Below are 26,544 nucleotides of genomic sequence, written 5' to 3'. Positions count from 1 at the left end.
AGAGAGAGAGAGAGAGAGAGAGAGAGAGAGAGAGCCTGTGAGTGTGGCAGTGCGCGCACTCGCTCCCTCCCTCCCTGCTTGGCTCGCTCGCTCTCTCGTTCCCTCGCCTGCCCGCCGCCTGGTTCAGACTCGCTCGCGGTCTCAGGGCGGGAGGATCCGGGGAGAGCAGCCCGGGAGCTCGGTGGCTCCAGAGCGGCTGCCGTCTGAGCATTGTGCGGCGGCCACTCCGGTTCCGAGTCCCACCTGCTGGCGGCCCAGAGAGGAGGAGGAGGAGGAGGAAGGGGAAGAAGCAGCCGCCGCAGGAGGAGGAAGCCCGGTCCTTGCTCCGGCGCTCACCTACCTCCCCCCAGGGCTTTGCAATCCTCCGCGCCCCCGCCCCCGCCCTTCTCCCTGGCCCCGGGTGGCCTGGTGGGAAGCGTGCGAGCCCCCCCCCGCCCCCTCCCAGCCCTCTCCGGCCCCAGGCTGCCGCTGCTGCAGCCCCTCCTGCCCGCTGCCCGTGACCCCCGCCGCCGCCGGGAGAGCGAGGCGGAGAGAGAGGGGGTCTGCCAGGAGAAGGACCCGGGCGGGCACCGGCGCCTACTGCAATGTGCCGGGGAGCCGCCGCCTCCCGGCCCCAGCCCCTCTGAGCCAGCCTCGGGGGAGTGGAGGAAAAGGACGAGCGGAGCGAAGCAGCTGCGAGCCGCAGAGACCGAGCGAGGAGAGCAGGGCGCGATCGGGAGAGAGGAGAAGCCGCGGCAGGAACAGGGCGCACCATGCCGGGCTGGAAGAAGAACATCCCCATCTGCTTGCAAGCCGAGGAGCAGGAGAAAGGTGAGCGCGCGCGCCCCGGCGAGGAGGAGGAGGAGAAGAAGGAGGAGGGACCTGGAGGGCAGCTTCGGCCCGGGCGCCCAGCCTGCCGCGCCTCCATCTCCGCCTCCGCCTCCTTGCGCCCGGCCCGGCCTGGGACCAGGCTGGAGGCTCGCGATCTCGTCCGACCGTCCGTCTGTCTGTGGGTCCGGTTTTTGGAGCCCCTGGCCCTCGCTAAGGGGGGGGGGACGGGAGCCGTTGGCACGGGGCGGGGGCGCGCAGCGGGCAACAAGGGGGGACTTTTCCATAATCAACTTTTAATTCGGGGAAAGTTTCCCGCTGCGGTGGGCTCAGCCTGCCCGGGACCTCCCTGTCTGGGGTGCTGCGGGGCTCTGAGGGATCTTGGGGAGGGGGGCAGGGGCTTTCCTAGTTCTCCAAAGTTGACTTTCCAAAGTTTCCTCCTCTTTCCGCTGCCCCCCCTCCCTCTCCACACACCTTGTCCCCGCCTCTGGCTTTGGCAGCAGAGTAGCTGCCAAACCCAAAGTTGCCGGAGATTCCTCTAACTAGAAGGATGAAGGTGGGGGCGGGGCGCGCCGGGCCACTGCGGGTCTCGGGAGGAGGGTGGTTCGAGGGAGGTCTGCGCCTTAGCTGGAGGACTTGTGCCTGGGAGGGAGGAACTGGGGGTGAGTTACCTCCCAGCGCGGTCCTCTTGAATTAATACTGCAGTATATTTTTTTAATTACTATGTATTTTTTTTTTTCAATGCACCGTGGCTTTGCGGATCTGTTTAGCTGCCAGGCAGTTTAGTTTGCAGAATTTCTTTCCAGTGACTGGCAGAAAAAAGTTGAAGGCCTCTTTTTGCCCCCTTACAAAGAAAGGCAGGATTTCATTAAGGTCATTTTGCTAGTTAACTGTAGATTGTCTGAAAGAAAGCCAGTTCTGTAACCTGGATAGATGTGCTTTCTGTACCAGATTTGCCTGTTGAGGGTCTACAGAGCAAAAGGTCATAGAGTCATAGACTGAAACTAGATTCTAGGGCTCTGGATTCTAGATTTAAACAGGTTGCTTAGTGTTCTTGCTCTGTGATCTTTTTATGTGTCTAGCAAGGACTTACTCTCTTTTCTTCCCCAAATCTGGCTTCTAACAGAGTTCATTTCAGGTTCCAGATGAAATGTAGTCCTTTAAGGCTTAATAGTAGTGGAAGAGTGAGAGAAAGACAATCTGGTGTGAAGATGGAATGGCTTAGCTGTCCTTGTATAGCTTAAAGTTCAGAAATTTGGTTACTGTATTAATGGTAGTTCCGCTATAGGCCCTGTCAAAAGTTTTAAGCTTCTGCAACAATGCTTAGTAATGCAGTACTGACAGTCTGTCTTTGCTTTGTGTGTCAATTAATCAGATTTCATTTTTTTCTAATGGTAATCTTTATTTGTGCTTATTTAATATATACCTTCATTATTTGGCATAATTTCTAGCAGGTGACCTTGGATTTGCCCAATCAAAGAAACCCTATTTAGGAAATTTTGTCTTTCCTTTTAGTAAATCTCATTTGGAAGAAAAGGATTTCAGAAACAATCTTTTTTTTTTTTTTTTTTTGGCAGGGGAAGAAAGCCTTGCATGTGAAAATGTTCCTGTCTGGGATTGACTGTCTCTCTCCCTAAACTTCATGATACACTCAATATTAAATGTATCAATTGTTTGCTGAAAACTTCAGCAAGACTGCCAACATGTTTTATAGGCATACTGAAATGGCTGCATTTTGGGATGGTCACAAAGCGCACTTGGATGTCTTTTGGAAAGATATGGTTACTTTGAAAGATGATCACCTAATCTGCCCTGAGGAGATAAGACCCAAATTCCTCCAACACACTCAAATCTGAGTCAGAAATTGGGTATGCTTTCTTATCTCCAACAGGAGTATACAGCTGAACATTTGTTACTAGGTATCTTTTTCACATTAATGTCTTCTCAGCCCTTGTTTATAGAGGTGAATTTCTAAAACAATTAGGAAATGCTTGGTTGCCTTATTTCTTCTCTATGTGCCCTTGCATTTGGAGATTCAACAAATAACATTCATTAGATTTATTATCTTAGTCTCCCGTCTGTTTTTTGCATGTATTTATGTGTTGTGTGTGCATTTTAAAACAAACTTAGCCATCTTAATGGTTTTTAATGCCTTCGTCAGTGCCTACTGCTTAAGCTTGGTTTATCATTTTGGAAGACTTGCTGGGAAAAGTCTGGTTATTTGCATTTGAAATTAGATTATGTTTTCCCTCTAAGGAAACTAAGGAATATTTTAAGAGCTCATCAACACTACTGACCAAAGTTGTCCTCAGATATGGTTATAGTAGTAAATGACTTAAATGTTCAAATTGGTTAGAAGAATAATGAAACAGAGAGTATACCTTGGGGGGATGAGGGTATGTTTGGGGGTCGAATTGACTAAGAAACCAGTTGCAAATACTGTACAGTGAAATTTAACGTTGTTTGTTCCAAAAGAGCCCTGCCTATGATTTTTCCAGAAATTTCTCATTTAGCCATTGTAAACCCATTATGGAAACTAGCCTAGCATGAAGAATTTTCATGGAATTTTTATTTAGCTAAAGCTCTTACTGAGTCCAGCATAATGTGTAACACAAGATAACCTGCATTAAAGTTAGCCTTAATTTAGATTCCGTAAGGGTAACTTTTAGACAGGTTATTTTATATATCTTTGTATTTGAGAAAATTCTAGGTCATTAAGAAAAACATAATTTTAATATCATCCTGTGCAAAAGATAAGAGGCTTTACTGTTCTCCATGAGAACGATAAGTACAAAGTAGCCATAGTAACTTGGGTTCATCTTGAAGAGGTCTGTCAAGATTTATATGAAGTGAGCTATCACTTTTGTGCACTGTGCCAAGTACTGGAACAGTAGCTGCTGTAAATGCTGTCACTTCCAAAATGACATGTGAAGACTTACCCGTGTAAGATGACATATCGTTAAAATTCAGGCGTCATTTCCCTGCTCCTCCCCCCAATATTTCTGCCTGCGTTGCTAAACCAAATCTAGTTATGTCACCTAATACACTTTTGTGGTGACATTTGAGCAAATGTTTTAAGAAAAGGAGAATGTTTCTGGAATTTTTTTTGTTTGATATCCCTTCCAATACAGTCAGATAAAATAATTTTATTGGCTGCCACCTCTGTCTCATAGCTGAAAATGCCTGGCAGGAGTACAGTTAGGAGACTGGTTTCAGCAAATAATGATGCTGTTCATTTATATTGGGTATTTTCTCTTCAGGCTTAGGTAAGCACATGTTTTAGTTTGTTGAGTAGTACACAAAATTAAGTAGAATACTTTTAAAATGTATTTAAATATAAACTGATTGGGGCGGCCAGGTAGCACAGTGAGTAAGAGCACTGGCTCCAGTGTCGGGATGACCTGGGGATTGAATCTGGGCTCAGATACTTAGCACCACACCCAGAAATAACTGGCCGAGTAACCTTGAGCAAGTTACTTAACCCCAATTGCTTTAAAAAAAATAAATATAAACTGATAAATATACTTTCTGAATTTTATCTTGAAGAGGAAATGGAGAAAAGAACAAAAAAAGAGAAAAACCTTATTTGTACTTCCTAGAATATGGTAGCAAATTAATTTTGCCCTATTTTACAATTAATTATCCCCCCTTCTTCCATAGAGAGAGGCCAGGGTTGGTTTTTTTTTTTTACATGAACATATATTCATTTCCTATTGCAGAGTCCTTGAATTTTGTAAAATGAACTTTTCCCACTCATTAGTTTAAGAAGTCTACTAATGAAACTTTTTTCTGAATTTCTCGAGGATTAATTGTAATGTCTGATTTGAAAAAAAGTGTGGAGCGCCTGAGAATTGAAAAAACATTTAATTTTTACACAGATACAAAAGCTCAGGTGCTGCTTTGGAGGAATGCCTTATTTATTTGCTTTGTTGTTGAAAGAAATTCCATAACTTCACAGTGACTAAGGAGAAAACTTGTTTAAAAAAAACAACAACCAGTTTTGTTATTTTGCCAACAAGTCCATCCCTCTGGATGGGTAGTTATCTGGCTGCTTACTGCCTATTTTTTTTTTTCTTTAGATAAATTTATTCGGCTATAGTAACTTAATTAATTTCTTTACTCAAGATAGAGGGGGGAAATCATTATGATATAGTGTAAGAAAATTGAGAATTGAGTGATAGATATGTCTAGCCTGCTGTATTGGCTACAGAGGATGCAAACGGGTTTATTTAAAAAAATTAAGTTTTGAGGGGAGACTAGGTGGGGAAGTGAGTAGAGCACCAGCCCTGGAGTCAGGAGGACCTGAGTTCAAATCCAGCCTCAGACACTTAACACAAAACAAACTAGCCTTGTGACCTTGGGCAAGTCACTTAACCCCAGTTGCCCCCCAAAAAGCAAAAAAAAAAATTGTTTTGAGCAGTTATTTTCAGTTAAACTAAAGCAGTTGTACTTAAAAGTAAAATAGAAAATGCCATCAGAGAACCTAAATTTATGTCTCATATTTTGTCTTTTCGGTAAGAAATAAACTCCAATGACTTCCAAAATTTCCTCAGGGGTTTGAAAAAGTAATCAAGCCATTGATGCAGATAAATTTCTTTATTAATAAAGACGTTTACTTGTTTAGGCCTGTTGGTAGTCAAAGTGTTTTGCCTACTTATGGGAGAGATGAAGTTTTTTATGAGTATCTGAAGATTAAGATCTTACTGAAGTAATTAAACTTTCTTTCTTATTATACTTTATTTTCAACATTGATCAAATGCCCAAACTACCACTAGAAAGAGCCTGGAAAAGAAACAGCCTCAGCTTATGGAAAGGCACGCTTCTTCATACTTAATCTTAGAAGAATAAATTAGAGATTTTTATGTCTCTAAAGTAATTTGAAACATTCAAAATCTTATGAAACTATTATAGACCCATAAAATATTAATCCTAGAAGGGATCTTTAAAAATCTAGTCAAAACTCCTCATTTTCTTGATGGGAAGATTAAGATCCAAAAAGGTTAAGTGATCTATCTAAGATCACACAGTGGGAGCAGAGAGCCCAGTTTTCTGGTTGTTCTTGGTCCAGTGCCGTTTGTACTTCATTGTCTGCCTTTATAAGAACCTATGCTGAAAAGATAATTAAATACATACTTTGAGAGAAGATAAAGGCAATTAGTAATTGAGGGCTATAAAAATAATTAGTTGTCACCTTGCTAATTCAGATGAGTTCTTGCACTCTGGTTGTCCACCTTAAGAAACACACAATTTATCAGAAGCTGGTTTCTGTCATATTATGTCAGTAGGGATTTTCTGCCTCTCAAAAGATTAGGGTAACTGCTTGATTAATATTCCAATATGGAAGGTAGACTCTGTGAAGGCAGGAATTGTGCCTTATTTATATTCTATACCATACAGTACTTAATACGATGTTGTGTACAGAACCATTGCTTAAAAATTGTTTTTAGGTAAAGAAGAGGACTAATGGGGCTTGTACTATAATGTGTTCAGATCAACAATGATAACAATAAAGCTAAATGTATATGGCAACTTCTAAAGAGGTCAAAGTATTTTCCTATTTCCATTTTTGTGACATCCCTATGAACTAGATTGGAGATAAGTATAGGCCACATCTTACAATGACCCTGACAACTTTAAGACATATTTATGGCTTGATTGTATGTTGTGCAACATGAAATCAAGATTCATATATATGAGAATAAAAAGGCCTGACTAGCTGTACCATGGAATAACAGCGAGACCTTGGGCAAGTCATTTAACTTCTCTGAGCCTCTGTTTACTTACCTGTAACATCAGAGGATTTATTTGCTAATCTCTAAGGTTCCTTCCAGCTCTGAAATTCTAAGAAACTGAATCTTATACAGTAGTCTGTTTTCATATGCTGCCTTCCACTTGTAGGCTTAAAACCTTCCTTTTCAATTTAGCTTTCTTGGGACCTGGAAAAGAAGAGGCAAATACTTTCTTTCATAAAGAACTGACATCCCTACTGATGTATGAGGTTTTTTACAACCCAGCTACTTGAATGAGAAAGATATTCCAGTATCAAAGTCATGATGGTCATATGTATGTACCTACAAATATATACATGTACGGTGTGTGTGTGTATACACATATATGCTTAAACACAAATACTACAATTAAGACTTTATAGGGAATGTCTTTCTCATCTAACAGATTGTAAAAAATGTCACATACATCAGTAGTACAGTCAGTTCTTTATGAAAGAATTGATCTGAGTACCCACTCAGTAGGGGAAAGATTCAAAGCCAACCAAGTCCCTGATCTTACATCCTTATTTGTAGCAAGAACATGTCTACTCCTGGCACTTTCCTATAGAAACACTGTTACAAAGGATAGTTAGCTTCTATCCCAGCTCTAACATTTTATGGTCCTATAAGAGTATCAGTACATTGTGGGTATTTAAACCCAGAATATAAGCTTTTATGGACTGACCTGAAAACCTAGGCACCATTTAAAACCCTGTTCCTAGGGAAAATGCATGTTTTCTGAATTCCAAATAACCAACTTTTAGATGAACTTTAATGAATTTTCAGCCAGCTCTAACTAATTAGTTGTAGGGTTGTTGCTGTTAGTGAAGTTACTTTGGTCCTGCCCTGTTCTGCTGCTGTATACTGCCTTCCAAATGGAGGCTGAAAACTTTCTCTTTCATTGTCTCTTACTTGGGACCCAGAAAGGAAGGCAAATTCTTCCATAAAGAACTGACACTTACTGATGCAGGAGATTTTTATAGTCTAGCTGTTTGGATGAGAAAGAGGAGGGAGGATTGGGGCTGGGCAGTAGAAAGACTATGGGGCTGAGAATGAGGAATCTTCCAAGTCTATGTGACCTTGAACAGGTCAATTTTACTGAGGTCTAATGCCAAGGTGACTGACATCCTGATGAATGAAGATCCTAGGACTCTGGAGCAGACATATTCTTAGGGCAAGGTAGTCTCAGAGATACAGCATGCACTGAACTGAGCCCAGCCAAATCCTGTTATTCCCAGCTCCTCCCTAATTGCAGATGTCTTGGCTCCTGAGTAACAAGCTGTGTAGAATAGTGTTTCAGAAATCACTTCCTGTGCCTCTCATCCCCTTCTCCTCTCTGTCCCCAGGTGGGTACCCTGACCCAAAGCTCTGGATGCCCCACCTTAGTTATGACTCTTCCCAGGGGAAAAATGACAGTTATTCTCTTGAAACCATCCTCCCCAAAGTCCAAACAGAAGCTCACATGTAACATCATAAATGTTTGGGACCTGACTCCTGAGTCTCCGTTGCCCAGACAACAATTAATGCTACCCCATCTTCATTTTCTTTTTCTGACTCCCCTAAAACATTTTGGCTAACTAGGCATACTCCACAAACTGAGCAGCTATTGCTTCAGGTCCTACAGTGTAGAAGCTAGGGTCTTGGGGAAAACACAGTTCCTGCTCCTCTCTGGCCCCTTCCCCCACTCCTCTGCTTGGGTTTTTCTCTTTGGTCGTGCTGACCTTTGGCTCCATCATTTGTAAAATGGCTATAATAATACTTCTAGTAATGTTCTGCAGTCCTTAGAGTGCTGGACCTCAGGCACTTGTTAGCAGTATGCCCCTGGAAAGTCACTTCATCTCTGTCTGCCTCAGTGTGGTCATCTGTAAAAGTAACTGCACCTCTCTCTTAGGATTGATGTGCATAGAAGATGAGATAATATTTGTGAAGCACTTTGAAAGCCTTAAAGCACCATATAAATGCTACCTGGCATCGTCTATAATACTGCAAAGTTATGCAAATGTCAGTTGTGATCATTGTTATTTTTTAGCACCTGAAGGCTGCAGCTTTTCTTGGGAAGGTGTGGGGGCATGGAGTTAATTTTGAAGCAACAAGAAGAGAGGTGGTGCAGCTGCGGATTTGGGGTTCCCAAGAGCTTCCTTATCCTTTGGCCCAATGACTCCTCCCCCCTCTCCTCTTGGCAGTTACCATCTTTGTAGAGACTGTTGGGCTACCCTTCTGCCTTTGGAGACAGTACATAGGAGAGCATGCTGCACAGAGTAGCTGCTTAAATATTTATTCAATCGAATCAAAGATCAATTATATGATTACATGCATACCTTACTTTACATAATAACCGAATGAATAATAATTATTTTTTTGAAAATCAAATGTATTTTAAGTGCATTTCAGTTGTGAATACTTTTGTAAAAAGAAAGAACATCCCCTAATTTATCTGGTTTGAAAAATCTAGATTTCCATCTCTCCGATTTACCTGAAATAGGCCTACCTAAAATTAGTACTCAATCAGCTGAGTCATAGGTCTTCAGCAAGTGCGTACTTTTTTTTTTTTTAAAGCAGTCGGGGTTAAGTAACTTGCTCAAGGTTACGCAGTCAGTTATTTCTGGGTGTGGTGCTAAGTATCCGAGCCAGGATTTGATCCCAGGTCATCCCGACACTGGAGCCGGTGCTCTTACTCACTGAGCCACCTGGACACCCCTAAGCAATTGGGGTTAAGTAACTTGCTCAAGGTTACATGGCCAGGTGTTTCTGGGTGTGGTGCTGAGTATCTGAGCCCGGATTTGATCCAGGTCATCCCAACACAGCAAGTGGGTACTTCTGTAAGACTTTAGAGTTCTTAAACTGGGGTCCTTTAACTTTAGATAGATGGATAATTGTATTGCAATATAATTGGTTTCTTTTGTAATACTATGTATTGGTTTAAAGGAGAATCCATAGGCTTCATGAGACTGCCAAAGGTTATGAACCTCTGGTTTAGAATATTTAGCAGATGTTGGAATTTTGCACTAGTGCATTGTTTGGAGCTCTTAGCATCTTTGATAACACTGTTAATGTTCTTTGTGTAATTAGGAGAGTCCTGAAACTCTGCTTCCTCATCTGTAAAATAAGGGGATTGGTAATATTCTGGGGTGAATTATTTCTTATTGGATGGGGGAAGAGAGTAGATGATTTCTAAATCCCCTCCCCAGCACCAGAAATTCTAAGTTGTTTCCTTACCTGCATTTGTGTGCTCTGTTAGAAACAGGAAGACTATAATGCATATGGAGTCTCAGGTTCAAATTCTGCTGCTTTCACTTAGCTTCATAAATGTGGGCAAGCCACTTAACCTCTCTAAATCTTTATTTCTTGATCTGTAAAATGAACGTCCTGTATAATACATGTTATGAGGATAAAATGAAATCATGTATGTAAAGCACTTTGAAAACCTCAAGTCACTAAATAAATGTGAACAATTATTACTATTCCCTACCTTACAGGGCTGTAAAATAGAGTCGACAGAGCTTAGTTCTATTTTTTGCCTTTGTCTCATGGGAAATTTATGGGATGACATGGACAAGAGTTGCACATGATGGCCAGGTATCAATGGGACTGTAATCTTTGTTACTGGAAGGAACATCCACATGATGAATTCACAGACATCCGAGTATTTGAGAATTGTTATCACTATATTAAGCGGTGTTTTCAAGAGGTAAATTAGTGGGAGAAATAGCAGCAATAACAGGATTCAAACCCTGAGCTTTTCTCTTTTAGCTCTATATTATGTTTAATAAGATGCTCCCCCACCCCCCTTAATTAAGATGCTTCTTTTATTTTTTTTTTTAAAGCAATTGGGGTTAAGTAACTTGCTCAAGGTTACACGGCCAGGTGTTTCTGGGTGGGTGATAAGTGTCTGAGCCCAGATCCCTGACACTGGGGCCAGTGCTCTTACTCGCTGTGCTAACTGGCCGCCCCAATTAAGATGCTTCTTGAGAGCTATATTGACCTTTGGGGGGTCATGAAGTCTATCTAATTCTCTCTTCTTTGTAGTGCCTTGGTAATTTTCAATACATTTTACAAAATACCTCCTTAAGATAACTTTAACTTAAAGAGAAAACTATCATTTAGAAAGGTAACATGAGAGAATTGAAAGGACACAGGGTTTAGAAGCAAAAGATGAGTTACTGTCTGCCTTTGGCATTTGCTGGCAGTGTGACTTTGGTCCAGTACATCCTTTCACCTCTCTATCAGTTTTCTTATCTGTAAAATTGGAATAGCAGTAGTTGTATTACTTATCTCTGTCAGTTGGTTTTCAGGATCGGATTAGATTCTGTGCTGTACAAATACGTTATTATTGCTATACTTTGTTAGTTACAAAACTTTACCCTAATTTTACTGACTTTATTTTTATCCTACAAAACAACAGCCACAGCAGCGTTTTACCAGACACTGTGATAGCCCCCTTGACTGTGGGTCATGTACTGTTGTACCGTATGAAATTAGCCAGGGGAAATACGAGCTTTCCATAGCTGAACCTGTAGAGAAATATGGGGTTTTTAATTCTATAAATAAATGTATAACATTGTACTCTTTCAGTTTAATCAGTAAATATTTGGACTAAAGTTCTCAAATGTGAGATGTATTATTCTCTTCTACAGGTCATGCAGAGTTCATTTATCATTTTACATTAATCCATCTTCAGAAAGAATCTTTTTTTATCATTTTGTTTAAGATTTCTTTAAAACAAATAAGTAGAAGGATTTTCAAGTTCTCTCGTGAACAGGTGAATAAATAGTTACTCTTTATTGCTCGGGTATACTGATTTCTCGCATCATAGCTATTGAACTAGTCAGTATGAAAATATGATGTAGGAGTTTAATCATAAATTGCTTAAATTTTTGTTCTACTAAGTAAAACTCATCAGTTGAGAAAAATTTATGAAATGAAGTCTCTTCCTTTCAGTCTAATTATTTGCACAAAACAGTACAAAATAACATGTAAACATAATAATCCTTCATATGAAATTTTAACTTTTTAAAAAAATAGTTGTTTGGTATTTGTAAGGTCTTATGGGAAATATTCATTTTTGAGGAAATAGATTTTTCTTTTGTTAGAAAATTCTTTAGCCGTGAAACCTTGGGCAAGTTACTTAATCCCAATTGCCCTCCAAAAGGCAAAAAAAAAATTCTTGGTTTCTATTAGTTATACCTCTTTGTTACTAAAATTCTTTAATTACACAGAATACTGAAATCAATATACTTCTGTTTTGTGAAATCAAACACAAGTCACCTTGCTACATGAGAACCCATTTTCTTATTTTTTAAAATATTGTATCATGAACTTAAAAATGTCAACCAACCCAAATATTTCAATGTACAAAGAAAAACAAAAATGAGGATTTTATATGGTCTGTGAACTCTTATGCACAATTTATTTTTCTCCAGTAATTTATCCCTTTTTCCTAAGATTCAGATTTAATTTTGTAGTTCCAATGCTACCCTGCTTGACTTTGTCCCCTTCTAAACTTCCTTTTTCTTCCCTTCATTTCTACTTCCCTTTCTTTTCCTTTTCTTTTCACTTTCCCTTTTCCTTTTCCTTTTTCTCCTTTTTCCTTTCCTTTCTTTTCTGTTTAAGTGATTCATTTATGTTTTCTCTTCATTTTTCTCTCTTTTAAGTATTACTGTCCAGTTGCCCAGTTAAAAACCCACTCTTTGATTGGGGCAGCTAGGTGGTGCAGTGAATAGAGCACCAGCCCTATAGTCAGGAGGACCTGAGTTCAGATGCGACCTCAGACATTTGACACACTTACTAGCCATGTGACTTTGAGCAAGTCACTCAACCCCAATTCCCCTCCAAAAAGCAAAAAAAAAAAAAAAAAAAAAAAAAACCCCCCCCACTCTTTGAATGTTGTGGCCATCATGGCAGCATCTCAGTTGGCTTTTCAGTGGTCTTTAAGTTTGAACATAATGTTTCTCTCACTTTGCATTCTCCCTTGAATTATTCCATTAGGATCATAGGATTTAAGACTCGAAGTCACCTCAAAGACCATCTAGTCCAACCCTTCTTATTTTATCAGGAAACTGAGACTCAGAGCAGGTGAGTGCCTTGTCCATGATCATAGATGGACGGCTGCGATGACCTCCTAATTACAGTAGGATACAATATATTCCCAATTACAGTAACCTCCTAATTGTTCTTGCTACTTCAAGTCTCTTCGTCCACTCCACACTCTGTAACACCACCAAAGTGATTTACCTGAAGTGTAGATCTGCTCTAATCACATCTCCTTCCCCTTCCCCAGCCTGGTAAATTCCAGTGGCTTCCTATTACCTCTGTAATCAAATATAAAGCCCTCTGTTTGACATTTAAGGCTCTTTACAATCCAGCCCAACTTTATAAACCAACTAAAGGGCACAGCAGGGTGTAGTGGGTAGGAGCTCTGGAAAGCTCAGAGGTTTTTGTTACTCATTCGTTTCAGTTGCGTCCAACTCTTCGTGATCCCATTTGTGGTTTTTTTTTTTTTTTAAGCAATTGGGGTTAAGTAACTTGCTCAAGGTTACACGACCAGTTATTATTTCTGGGTGTGGTGCTGAGTATCTGAGCCCAGATTTGATCCAGGTCATCCCGACACTGGAGCCGGTGCTCTTACTCGCTGAGCCACCTGGCCGCCCCTCATTTGTGGTTTTCTTGACTAAGATACTAGAGTGGGTTTGCGGTTTCCTTCTCTAGCTCATTTTGCAGATGAGGAAACTGAGGCAAAGAGGGTGAAGTGACTTGCCCAGGGCCACACAACTAGTAAGTAAAGTGTCTGAGGCCAGATTTGAACTCAGGAAGATAAGTCTTCCTGACTCCAGACCTGTCATTCTATTCACTGTCCCACCGAGCTGCCCTCAAATCTGAGTCCAGATCCTGCCTCTGACGTTCGCCAGCTATGTGTGACTAGACAAATCACTTAATCCTGTTGCCTCAGTTTCCTCATCTGTAAAATGAAGAGGTTGGATTTTGTGGCTCTAAGATCTCTTTGTCACTAAATCTACAATCCTGCCTTTCCAGTCTTTTCACGCTTTATTTACTTCCTCTATGATAAGATGATAATAGGCTTCTCCCATTTCCATGCTTTGCATTGGCTGTCTTGCATGCCTTGAATTCTCTTCTTCTCACCTTCACCTCCTGAAGGGGGAGGGGTGGTGCTGAAGGGAATAAACATTTATATAACACCTACTATGGACTGAGTGCTTCATAAGTATTTTCTTATTTGATCCTCACACAAACCTTGCAAATAGGTGCTCCTATTATCCTCACTTTACAGTTAAGGAAACTGAGGCAAGCAAAGGTTGACGTCTACCCCAGTGAAACCTTCAGGAGACCCTTCCTCATCCCTCAGTCTACTATAGTGGGGGTGGGAAGTTTCCTTAACTCCTTTCTTTGCTGTATTTTGTATACATTTATTGTAATACGTACATGTATTACATTATATACATTATTATACATTTATTTATAAACAATACAATTAATATTGTTTTTTCCATTTGTACACAAAGTCTTTGAGAGCAGGGATTATTTTTGCCTTTGTCTGTATCCCTGGAACTCAGCACAATTTCTGGCACATAGTAGGTGCTTAATAAATGCTTGTTAATTGAGAGATTAAATCCAAAAAGAAGAATTCTGGTAAGGAGATGTATAATGTCTTATATTTGGGTTTAAAAATATTTGACTAAGATATGATGGTGGAGAAATGTGGCCAGACGGTAGTTTATCTGAATAAAATCTGGGGATGCCAGTATACGGCAAGCTAAATATGAGTCAGCAGTGTGATAATGGTAGCCAGCCAGACAAGCTAAAGCAATTTTAGATTGTATTAAAAAAAGACATAGTATTCCAGCATCAACAAAGTAATAATCCCATGATACTCTGACTTGTTCAGAACACATCTAGAATATTGGGTTTATTCCAGGGTGTCAGATTTTTAAAAGGACATAACCCTTAAGCTGGAGAATATCCAAAGGAGATTACCAAAGATGGTGATGTTATTTAGTTGTTTCTCAGTCATGTCTGAATCTTTGTTACCCCATTTGGGATCTTCTTGGCAAAGAAACTGGAGTGATTTGCCATTTCCTTCTCCAGCTCCTTTTACAGATGAGGAAACTGAGACAAATAGGGTTAAGAGACTTGTCCAGGGTCACACAGCTAGTCTGAGGCCTGATTTGAACTCACAAAGGTGAGTCTTCCTGATTCCAGGCCAGCCCTCTATCTACTATGGCACCCCTACCTCCTTTATGGAAGTAATAGGTTACCCCTTACTGAAGAGCTTTAAGAAAAGTTTTACCAGGTATGTGGTAATGGGGATTCACATCTAGGGGAATGAGTCCAATTAGATGGCCCCTGCTATGGTTTCCATTTCTGAGATTGTGTGCTTCTGTAACTTCACTAGGGCCTATGTGTATATTTTTGGCATGAGATTGGAAGAGTTTAAAAAAAAAGGATTTTTAAGTGATTGAAAGGTATTGTTTACATTTGTATTTAAGCAGTTTGAAAAAAAAAATTACAGGGTTAAGTCAAGGCAGCTATTTCAGCTGTAGTTCACCTCCATAGTTCTCTTTATCAGAACCAGAGGTGCATTGGGATAACCAACAGTCTAGAACTCTAAGCCTAGAAGTTAAAGGAGTAGAGTGAGGTACATTCAGGGAGTCTTGGGGTAAATAGAGGAATGGATGCTATCTGGCTTTCCCTTTTTTCATCATAGCGAGCAGTGAGGACCTGACTGTACCTGCAGTTAATCCCTTGATGATCTAAAAAGTGCAAAATCCTTTTCTGCCTAGTAAACACTTGTCAGGAGAGTTGAATTCAAATCCCAACTCATATTACTTACTAGCTGACCCTGGGCAAGTCACTTAACCCTATTGCCTCCCCCCCTTAAAAAAAAAACAACTTAAAAAATAACTGACTCTCACATAACACTTTTAATGGTTTGGTTTTTTATTTTTTATTTTTTTATGCATGATCTCATTTGATCTTCTCAACAACTCTCTGGAGTAGGTTCTATGGGCAGTCTTATCTTATTTTACATGAGCACAATGGCGTTCACAGAAATAAGTAACTTGCCTATGGTCACACACCTAGTAAGTGTAAGAGGTAGAATTTGAACCCAAGTTCATAACTCCATTACCCAGTGTGGCCTCTGGAAAATCATATGGAGTAAATTGTGATTCCTTCTGAAATAGGAGGGCCAGATAAGCTGGGAGTTTGACATCCAAATTTAATAGATAGATTACTTAAAATTTTCAGAAATTTATGATTTAGAACCAAAACAATAGTTTGAAGTGAAAGATGACATAAAGCATTGGATTATGGTACTAAGAACCATCACTTTCTACTGTACTATAGAATTATTTTCTAGAAAAAAAAAGAATTATGTACTTAGCCTCTCAAATAGCATACAGTATTTGGGGGAAAATGTGGTTAATGATTTCTTCCTTATTTATATTCTGACCCATAATATCTGCATCCACATAGGCCATGTTTTCTACCCATAGCCTTTTTCCTGCTCTCACTCTTGATCTGACCAAGATTAACAGTATTTCTCTAAAAGCCTCTTTTTTTAAAAACAAAAGAAACATAATTGTTTTTTCTAGTACATAACAACATGTCAGTAAAATGAAGATTAGTATATTGTGCCCTATTTCTCAAGCCAATTCATCGCACTCTAAAAGAAGCAACAAAGAAATAGACCTTAATTGAATAATTTATTGTTCCATTTGTTATTTTACTTGGTATCAAGCTTAGAAAATATATGCATTTGATTTACTTGCTGGTTACTGAAACTGAAGGGTTGTATAGCATAAGGATGAAGAAAAGTTTATACCCTTTTTGGAAAGCATAAATTTACTACACATTGCGATCACTTTGTTTTAAGACCATGTTTCAGTATATTCGTGTACATTGAACGTTTTGATCTTTTATGGAGATTCAGATCCCAATGTCTACCATGCTCATGGATCATACTGAGATGTAGGCATTTGCTTAATGTACCAGTCTCCCTCTCTTTCCCAACACATCTTTGATAACTAAATGTCTCTGACCCCTATTAAATATAAATTGACATTTGTTTATGTCACAAATGATTTTCAGACAGTCTTTTTCAAATGAGTTAGTAGCTAGCTCTCAATTCTCCCTCTCCACCCCATTTCCTGCATATTAGATGTCCTCATGGGGATGTTCTCTCAACTATACTAACCTCCCACTCTCTCATTCTGCTCAGCTTCCATGACATACTCCCCTACTGGAACTTACCATTACCCCAAAATATTCCACTTTTCAGAGAAAAACTGAAATTCTCCTATCTGATCATAATCTCTTATTTTTTTCATCTCTCTTCAAGTCTTCTTCTAAGCCCATTTTTTGTCCTTAATTGTACTTCTAGTGCTTACACCCCTCAGTATGTTTCCAAACCATCACTCTCACTTGGCTACATTCTCCTCTCCTCAATTTTCACCCCATAGTGAACCCATTTGGGTTCCCTCATTTGTGATAATGTCTTCTACTCTTGAAATTATTCCTTCCTTGTCTTCTTGCTGCTCATACCTTGTTAAACCCCAACCCCACATCATTCCCATTATCTACCTCCTCTGTTCCTGCTCATCCTCTCTCCAAAGTTAACAGCGATCTCTTGACTCCTAACTCTCATGGGTTTTTCTCAGTGTTCATCCTAATTGACTATTTTATGCACTTGACACCATTAACCGCTCTCTTCTGCTGGTTAATCTCTCTACTCTTGGAAAGAAAGGTGAATTTAAAGGCAGGATCTGAGTTCAAATCCCAGTTCTGCCCAGACTACCCATGTAGCTTTGAGCAAGTCATGAAACCTCTGTCTCTCTCTCTTTTTTATTTTTTGGGGAAAAGGCAGGGCAATTGGGGTTAAGTAACTTGCCCAAGGTCACATGGCTAGTAAGTGTTAAGCATCTGAGGCCATATTTGAGCTCATATCCTGCTGACTCTGGGGTCAGTGCTCTATTCACTGCGCCACCTAGCTTCATTTCCTCAGCTGTAAAATAAGGGTATTGAACTAAATGACCTTAAAAACTCTAAATCTATGATCCTGTTATAAAAAAAGTTCTGTACTAGACTCTGCATTTTCATTAACTTACAATTATTCCAATCTGTTTTTCTGCTTAGAGGGAGAAATGTCCACTGACCATGTCGCCTCATCTTTTTCCAAGACAAGTCATTTTGAATTCATAAAATTATAAGAGTCTTAAACAAGGAATATTTCACAGCCAAGACTGAACAAGGGTCTGGAATTTAGGTAACAGTTCGGCTTCATCAAATAGAACAATAGTCACTTAACTTTCCGAACACTCTTAGACAATAAATTTCCAGAAATTGTTCAATTCCTCCTTGATGGTTTCCTCAAAGGACTGTTCTTTCCAGCTGTTCAAAGATGAACCCAAGAGATGCTTTGTAATCAAAGAGGTCTCTTCCTTCTTTTAGGTAGATATTCTGCCTACTCCCCTCTGGGCACGAGGAAAGAAGGTACATCTCTTAGATGAGTAGTTAAAGGGCATTTTGGCCTTGGGTAGTCTCGCCCTGAGTACCTCAGGGATCAATCTGGAGAAAAGGGAGTGATACATTTTGGAAATAATAAAGAAAAACAGTTAAAGTCTTCTCCTCCAAATTGACTAGGACAAGTTTTAAAATACTTTCTTAATATTTCTAAAAGGGGGCAGTTTGCATCTACGATATGATTTTTTTTGACACTCTTATCTCCTTGTTCTCCTACCTGTCTGGCCACTCCAAAGCTTCCTTCACTGGATCATTGTCCACATCATTCTTCCTAGAGGGTAGTACTAGGACCTATGGGTAAAAGAGGCAAAATTAGGCAAAATTCAAAGAGGCAAATTTAGGCTTGAATTTAAGGAAAACTTAGTAAAAAATATAGTTGTCTGAAAGTGGAACGGCTTACCTACAGAGAAAGTGGGTTTCCCTCTCCTTAGAGGTCCTCCAACAGAGGCCAGAGAACTGCTTTTGGGTGGAGATTTCTTTACATAGAGATTGAACCCATACATGGAAAGGCCATTGAGAACTTTTCCAACTGTCAAATTCTGTTGTTTCTCTTATAGAAATAGTGGGAAATAATCAGGTTGTGGACTAACTCCATTCAAGGCATATATATATATATATATACATATATATATATTATATTCACACATTTTTGTGAATTTATACATTGTTTGGAAATAAAAGTAGAGGAAATATCTGTAATGCTTCTCAAATAATAGTATCCTTCCTCCTCTCCCTTAACTATTCATTTTCCTTGCCCCTAAATATCCAGTCGCTTTGTGGTTAATCCGCAGGCATTTAAAAAAAAATTTTTTGGGGGGGAGGGCAATTGGGGTTAATTGATTGCCCCAGGTCACATGGCTAGTAAGTGTTAAAAGTGTCTGAGGCCAGATTTGAACTCAGGCCCTCCTGACTTCAGGGCTGGCACTCTGTTCCACAGGCATTTATTAAATGCTCACTGTATGCCAGGCACCATTTTAGACTCTGATCATTCAAAGACAAAAATGAAACAACATTTACCCCCAAGGAATTTATGTTCCACTGGATAACCACTTTTTACCGTGTTTTGAGGAAATGGTAGTAATGAATACATGTTTTCCTTGGACTGAGCAAAGGTAGCAGGTGTGGGCTGCCCCTTAGCAGTATGATTATTAAAACATTTCCAGGTCATTTAGTTCTTCCATTTTTTCATTTGGTGAATGAACCTGCTAGATATCCAGGAATTTGAGCAGGCTCGAATCTCTGATTCAAGTCTGCTAAAAGTAGCCCTGGTCTTTTTTCTAAAGGATGAAGGAAGAGAGGTGGTGGACTCCCTCCTTCATTCTATTTGCAATCTATTGCTTAGCTAGATAAAAATGAAATGGGTTTACCAGCGATGGAGAATTTAATTCAGACAATTTAGACCATAAAAACTTATGATTCTACTCAGAGCTTGAAACAACTTGGATTCTTGCAGATAGGATATATATTTTTTAAACCTTTAATATGTCACTTTCTCATTAAAATACTTCAGTGCTAAATGATAATCCTGGATGGAACAGACACAAATTTATTTTAAACAGATCAGAAAGTCCAACAAACTGTTAGTTTGATTAGGCAATTGCAAACTTAACAGCCCAGTAATTCTTTAGACTTCTTGTTTTATATGCAGTAAAGACAGCAATAATATAATTAAAATTCAGAAAATGGCTATTTAGGATAATAGCTTTTTTCCTTTTTTCCTCTTTTAAAGGAAGATGAGGGAATTTGAATCTGCAAATTAGTTATGTTTCCTGTAGTGAGGGTGCTGTGTTTCCAACTGAACTTTAATTATGTCCCATACGGATTTGTGAATTTATTTTGGGTAATTGATTGTGTGGTTGAAATGGTTTGGATTGGTACAGTTCAAGGCGAAAGTGGTTTTGTATTCTGCTTGTTTTTATTTGTTTGAATATTAATTTTAGCAAAAAAAGATATTTTAAATTAAATGCAGGAACTCAAACTATTTTAGGCATCTTGGGAAATGTAATGGTTTTGTTTTCAGCACAAACATCTCATGTAAATATAGTTCAAGAGAAACAGAAGAGCTCAAAAGACCTGTATGTCTAAAAGCCACCCCACTGATCCAGAAATATTAAATACTTTGTACTTATTAATACTTGTTAACATTTTTCATTTGTTTTCTCTATATTCTCTCTCTTTTTCTATATATACTTGTTGTTCCCCTCCCCCCCCACATTAGACTATAAGCTTCAGTCTCCTCTTCCCTTCATATACATTGAGATCTCATGACACTGAACTACTTCCTCTTCTTTTTCAGAGATTCCCAAAGTGGTTGATTCTAACCCCTGGGGGGCATTGCAATGATCCAAGGGGGTTAGTAGTAGCCTGGATGCAATTGGGAGATGTTGAATAAAAGTAAGGAGGCAGTAGAGGCATAAAGAAAGAAATAAAAATAAGAAAATGTACATGTTTCAGCTGTTGTCTAACAAAGCTAAAGTCATAACGATTACATGATTTTCCAAATAAACACACAAAATGCAATTTATAACTGATCACTAGTCAAGTCTGCTGACAGGTCTTAACAGGCTAGTGTTGGTAGGTGAGCATATTGCACATTGTTGGGAAGTCTGGCTTGTACTGACAAGGATATGTGTATGTAATGACTTGTTTATAATATGATACTATGATGCAGTATTATGTCATCAAAATTTGAATACAGAAACCCCCCCACAAATTTACAATAATTATTAAATTTAAGATGTCTTTTTTAAAAAATTATTTTTAAATGATGCAAAAATTAAAAAAAAAACTGTTAAAGGATTAAAGAAAATAGATTTTCAGAGGGGTGCCTAGTAATTTTTATTTATTTATTTATTTTTTAAAAGCAATTGGGGTTAAGTAATTTGCTCAAGGTTACACGGCCAGTTATTTCTGGGTGTGGTGCTAAGTATCAGAGCCTGGATCCAATCCCAGGTCATCCCGACTCTGGGGCCAGTGCTCTTACTCAGTAATTTTTATTTTTGAAAAGGGAGTATTAGGCCAAATAAATTTGGGAACCTCTGGACTAAGATTCTCTGTCTCTTGACTCCAGACATTCTCACTGACTGAAATCTCCTATGCCTATTCTCCCTCCACATCTCCACCTCTGTCTTCTTTGGCTTCCTTCAAGTCGCAGCTGAAATCCCACTTTCCACAAGAAGTTCCAATCTCCTTAGTACTAGTGCTTTCCCTCTATTGATTATTTCCAATTTATCCCGAATATATCTTGTTTGTATATACAGTTTTCCCCCTATGCTGTCTCTTTGATTAGATTGTGACCTCCTTGAGAGAAAGGGTTTTCTTTTGCCTTTCCTTGTATTATAGGCACTTAGCATAGAGTCTGGTACATAGTAGTTGTTTAATAAATGCTTATTGCCTGACTGACAGTAGGAAGGGTTTCATTTCTTTTACTTGTATCCCTGGTATCTGTCATAGAGTAAGTCCTTTATAAATGTGTGTTGACTGATTCAGTGATAGAGGGTTGTACAAAAAAAATATCAAAACTGTCTAGAAAAGAATGATTCTACAGGAAGAGCAGGAGGATTTTTGCTTTATGTTGGGGTGGCTAACATAATAAATCAACTGTCCAAAATTCCAGAATGCTCTTTTGACTCTAATAAGTGGGTATATATTTCTGAAATGTGAATTCAAAGAAGCACTCCCTGAAACAGGACTAAAATTAATTCTATTGGGGAAAAAGAAAGGGGAGGGAAATACAATATATGTGAAGTTTTTCACTTTTAATAAAAAAAGAATAGCATGCAGACTTTTTTGTTTTATTTAAACAGATGGTACATTGAATTTATGTACCTATAACTTTATTCCAACTGATGAGAAGCTTTGGATAACCTTTTGACTTTGGAGAGATTGAGTGTATTTTTTCAACAACAGCTTTTCCCATTCAAGATGGAAATAGAAAACTGGATTCATTTTTTCTAGTGTCCTAAAACAAATATATATATATATATATATATATATTTATATATATCTTAATATAAATTAATGAGCTTTTTGGCTTTTTCCCACTAAATATTCACTGCATTTTGATGTGGGCATTGCAGTTTCCCTTGACTGTTATATGGAGGTGATGTGGTGCAATAGAAAGAATGCTGGCTTTGGAGTTGGAGGAATTGAGTCCAGTTCCATCAATGCCTCTTAGAACCTGCATGACTCTGGTAGGTCACTTCACGTCTCTTGGCCTCGATTTTCTCATCTGTAAAAACAAAGGGATTGGGGTGGCTAGGTGGTGCAGTGAATAGATCACTGGCCCTGGAGTCAGGAGGATCTGAGTTCAAATTTGGCCTCAGACACTTAACACTTACTAGCCGTGTGACTTTGGGCAAGTCACTTAACCCCAATTGCCCTGCCTTCCCTCCCTACAAAAAGCAAATAAATAAATAAATAGGTTGTATTAGATGCTCTCTATGATTCTTTCCAGCTTTAAATCTGTGATCCCATGATCCTCAATGACCTTCTGCATTCCAGTCTCTGCAAGTTGTAACTACTATTGGGGGAGGGTGTTCATTACCTTCAAAGGGATTTTGAATCAAGAAATTCTACCCTCCCAAATTTTTTAATTAAGAAAAAATCTTGCGATACCCCTATTTTCTAATAATTGTTTTGGTTGGAGCTGAGAGAGGGAAAAATAAATTAGTGTACTCCCCATTTCCAAATAGCTGGAAAACACTAAGTCTGTGGGCAATTTTAATCAGTCCATACTGGCTAAATAGATCATCATCTGAGTATGTTAGATTGATAGCTTCTCAAAGGCTTTCTTTTGCCTTATTGATTGACTGGCTGGCCACAGTGACTAATGAAATAAATCATCGATGTGGGTATTATCTCAATCAAAATAATATTTGTAAAATGCTTAGCCAGAGTCTGGCACATAGTAGGTGCTTAATAAATGTGATGAGGGTGAAGGTATGGATGGATTGTTGATTGAGAGAATATACAGACAGAAGAAATCATAGGTCTTTGAAATGTTGAAGAAGGGCTAGAGCCAAGAGAGATGAAATTGACACATATGTTCATAAATATTTATAACAGCTCTTTTTTGCAGGGACACAGAGTAGGAAACCGAGGGGATGCTCATCAGTAAGGGAATGGCTGAGCAAGTTAACGGTGTATGATTGTGATATGCTGTAAGAAATGATCAAGGGGATGGTTTCAGAGAAACCTGGGAAGACTCATGTAAACTGACGCTAAGTAAAGTGAACAGAGCCAGGAGTATAGCGAATGGAATAACAACAATATTGTATAGACAACTTTGAGAGGCTTAGAAACACTGATCAATGCCTCTGCATTGGCCAGCCACCATTCCAAAGGACTCAGGATGAAACATACTACCCCATATCCTGGTAGAAAGGTGATGGATATATGGAGACATATATTTTTTTTAATTTTTGGACATGATCAGTGCATGAATTGGGGAAAGAAATGGCAAACCACTCCAGTATCATTGCCAGGAAAACCCCAGATGGGGTCATGAAGAGTCAGACATGACAGAAAACTGACTTAACATCAACAATACATGAATTTGCTTTGTTTAAATATATGTTACAGGGAGGTCCACTCAGTGTATGGAGACTGTCCCCCAAGATCCATAGATGTGAAGCTATCAGTCAAATAGGATTTTTTAAAGTACCTACTATGTGACAGGCTCTTTGCTAAACACTGGGCATACAAAGTCCAAAGACAATCCCTGATCTCAAGGAACTCACAGGAGAGATAACATGCAAACAACCACGTACAAACAAGATATAGACAGAAATCCTTGTGACCAGTTTCATTGGTCCATCTCTCTGGTGGATTTGGCATCATAGTACTAAAGTTTGAATCTCAGCCCTGCTACTTACTGTTTGTGTGATCTTAAATAATTTCCTTAAGCTCTCTAGTTGTCAATTTCTTATCTATAAAGTTACGATGTTGAACTACTGTAAAGTCCAACCCAGAGATATCCCAGAGATAGTAAGCAAGCAGCAGAGCTAGAGTTCAAAACCAGGTCCTCACACTCCAAAATCCAGCATCTTTTCTTATCCCAAAGCCAAAAGTTAGGGATGTGTTCATATTTGATAGAGAACTGGACTCAGTCAGGAAGATCTTGGTTCTGGAGCTAGCTTACAGTGTGGTAAGCTGATTGTTAAATTTTCAGTGTAATCACTTACACCTCAGAAATTGGCAAATGGTACAAATCAGGGTTTGATTTATTGTTTTGATGATGGTCTAGACTTAGTAAGGCGATGGGGGAAAATATTAACAATGCAGATTAATCTTAAAATTGTGTAGTAGTTTGTTTTTTATTTGAAGATTCAGTTGTTAAACATTTACCAACATAGTACTGGTTTTGTGACAACACACATCACTTAACTTCTCAGTACACCCACATTATTCTGAAAAACTTAAGTTGTTAAAGAATTAGTCAACTTCTTTGGTTGAAGGAGTTTAGTTCCTGGGAATTCACTATACCAGAGAAATCTGGGGACCAAAATGCAGTGGACCTGTCTTTTCCCCCTATAACAGGAAACTTTATAGAAATGTCTGTGTCAGTCAGTCAGTTAGTGTATTGTGGGTAGACTTTATGTTTTTTAACTTTAATTTTTATTTTGTGTTTTTATGTCACCTTCATTTCCAAAGTCATTGCTTACAGAGTGAACAAAGGATAAACAAAAAAGAGAGGAAAATAAGAGATATTCAGCAAAACCACCCGGCACACCAACAAAGGCAGGCAAAATATGCCGTGCTTCATACCCATAGCCCCCCACTTCTGCAAAGAAGTAAGAGAGTTGTATTTTCTCTCCTGTTCTTCAGAGCCAGACTTTGTCATTATAATTACTGTAAGGAGAATCCCCAAATCTTGGGCCATCTGCTTTGTCTCATTGCTATTTGGTGCCATTTTCCTTCGACATGAATTCAGACCATTTCTTTCGTGTGCTCAGAATCTCATTAGGCTTTACTCTTTCTGAGAGACTCACCAAGATTGTCAATTTGCCCTCTTGGTACTGTTGCACCAGTTTTCTCAAATATTTATCTTTCTATCCAGGACTTGGGCACTGGGCAACTGAATTATTAGCACCCCAAAATAAAGATAAAACGGGTGTGGTTTTCAGAACAGTGCACACAGTGAAGCCACATCCTGGATCAGTGCCTTGGGTTTCGATGGCCATCTCTGTCTCTGTATGACAGAGAAAATGGTCTTCAGCAATGCAAAGTTTTGTTCTTTGTCATTTTATTGTGGCTATGAGCATTAACAGTGATCTTGCAACATTCTTATGAGACATTGGGTAAGCCACCTAATTTCTTTGGGGTATGAACATCGAATAAAAGATTGGATTAGAATGTCTCCTCAGTTGCTTGCTGCCTTCAAAATTTTGTGATCACAGAATTTCAGATTTGGAAGGGACCTCTGTGGACATCAGTACATCCAGGTCTCTCTGAAACCATGACTTTTGTCATTTGTCATGGGCATCAAAATATTGTGTTCCACCTTTAATTTCTAGTTCTTTGCTCTAATGAAAAAGAACCCTTTGATAATTATAGTGACTAAGTGTGGTCCACAAGAAAAGATGGAGGGAGTGCACCTCCTTCTCTTCCAGTGCATACCTAAGCAATCCTCCTAAGTCTCTGCCTGAAGACCTGAAACGCGAACATCACCTTTAAGGGCCATGTTTCTTCCATTTTCTGATAACACTAGTTGTCAGAAAGTTTTTCATGATATCGAGCCTGAACTTTATGGGATGGCTGCTACTTTGGAAGATGGAGGAGGGTTACCTGGTGCTTCTCTCCTGTGAGCCTTTTGTGCCCTAATACATTCAACAGGGAAATACTTAATATATTACTCAAGATTTCATTATGGCAAACATCAGGAAGCATGATGGGTCATTCCACTTAGAGTGCTATTGATTACATTACTCACATCTGATGCCCCTTTAATATCACATCCTCTGTGCTTACGCTATATTTTCTAGGAAAAAATCTTTGTCTGCCTAGCTGGCTGACCCTACCTCTCTTTTGAGGTAAGTTGGAAAAAAAAGGCATTTTGGGGGAGATAGACATCCTCATCCTACTTTTCATATCTTTACTTAATGGAAGAAGAGATATATGATGCTGGGTCAAAATCTCTTTAGAAGTGTTGTGGCAGAAATACCCTAATAGTGGATCAGTATTTGAAATGCTTTGTGTTCAACTTTGGCAAAATAAGATTGAAAGTAAGTATGGTATATGCTTCATTTTGAGAATCAATGGGAATTTTGTAGTAATAATTATTGTAGTAAGGGTGGCTAGGTGGCACAGTGAATAGAACACCGGCCCTGGAGTCAGGAGGACCTGAGTTCAAATCCAGCCTCAGACACTTAACACTTATTAGGCGTGTGACCTTGGGCAAGTCACTTAACCCCAGTTGCCCTCCAAAAAGCAA

The sequence above is a fragment of the Petaurus breviceps genome, unplaced genomic scaffold, assembly GCF_028583685.1.
Source record: "Petaurus breviceps papuanus isolate PSGF00001 unplaced genomic scaffold, PetGlider_PUasm1.0 154, whole genome shotgun sequence".
NCBI lineage: Eukaryota > Metazoa > Chordata > Mammalia > Diprotodontia > Petauridae > Petaurus > Petaurus breviceps.
The sequence above is the reverse complement of the archived record's forward strand: the minus strand, read 5'-3'. Positions refer to the sequence as shown.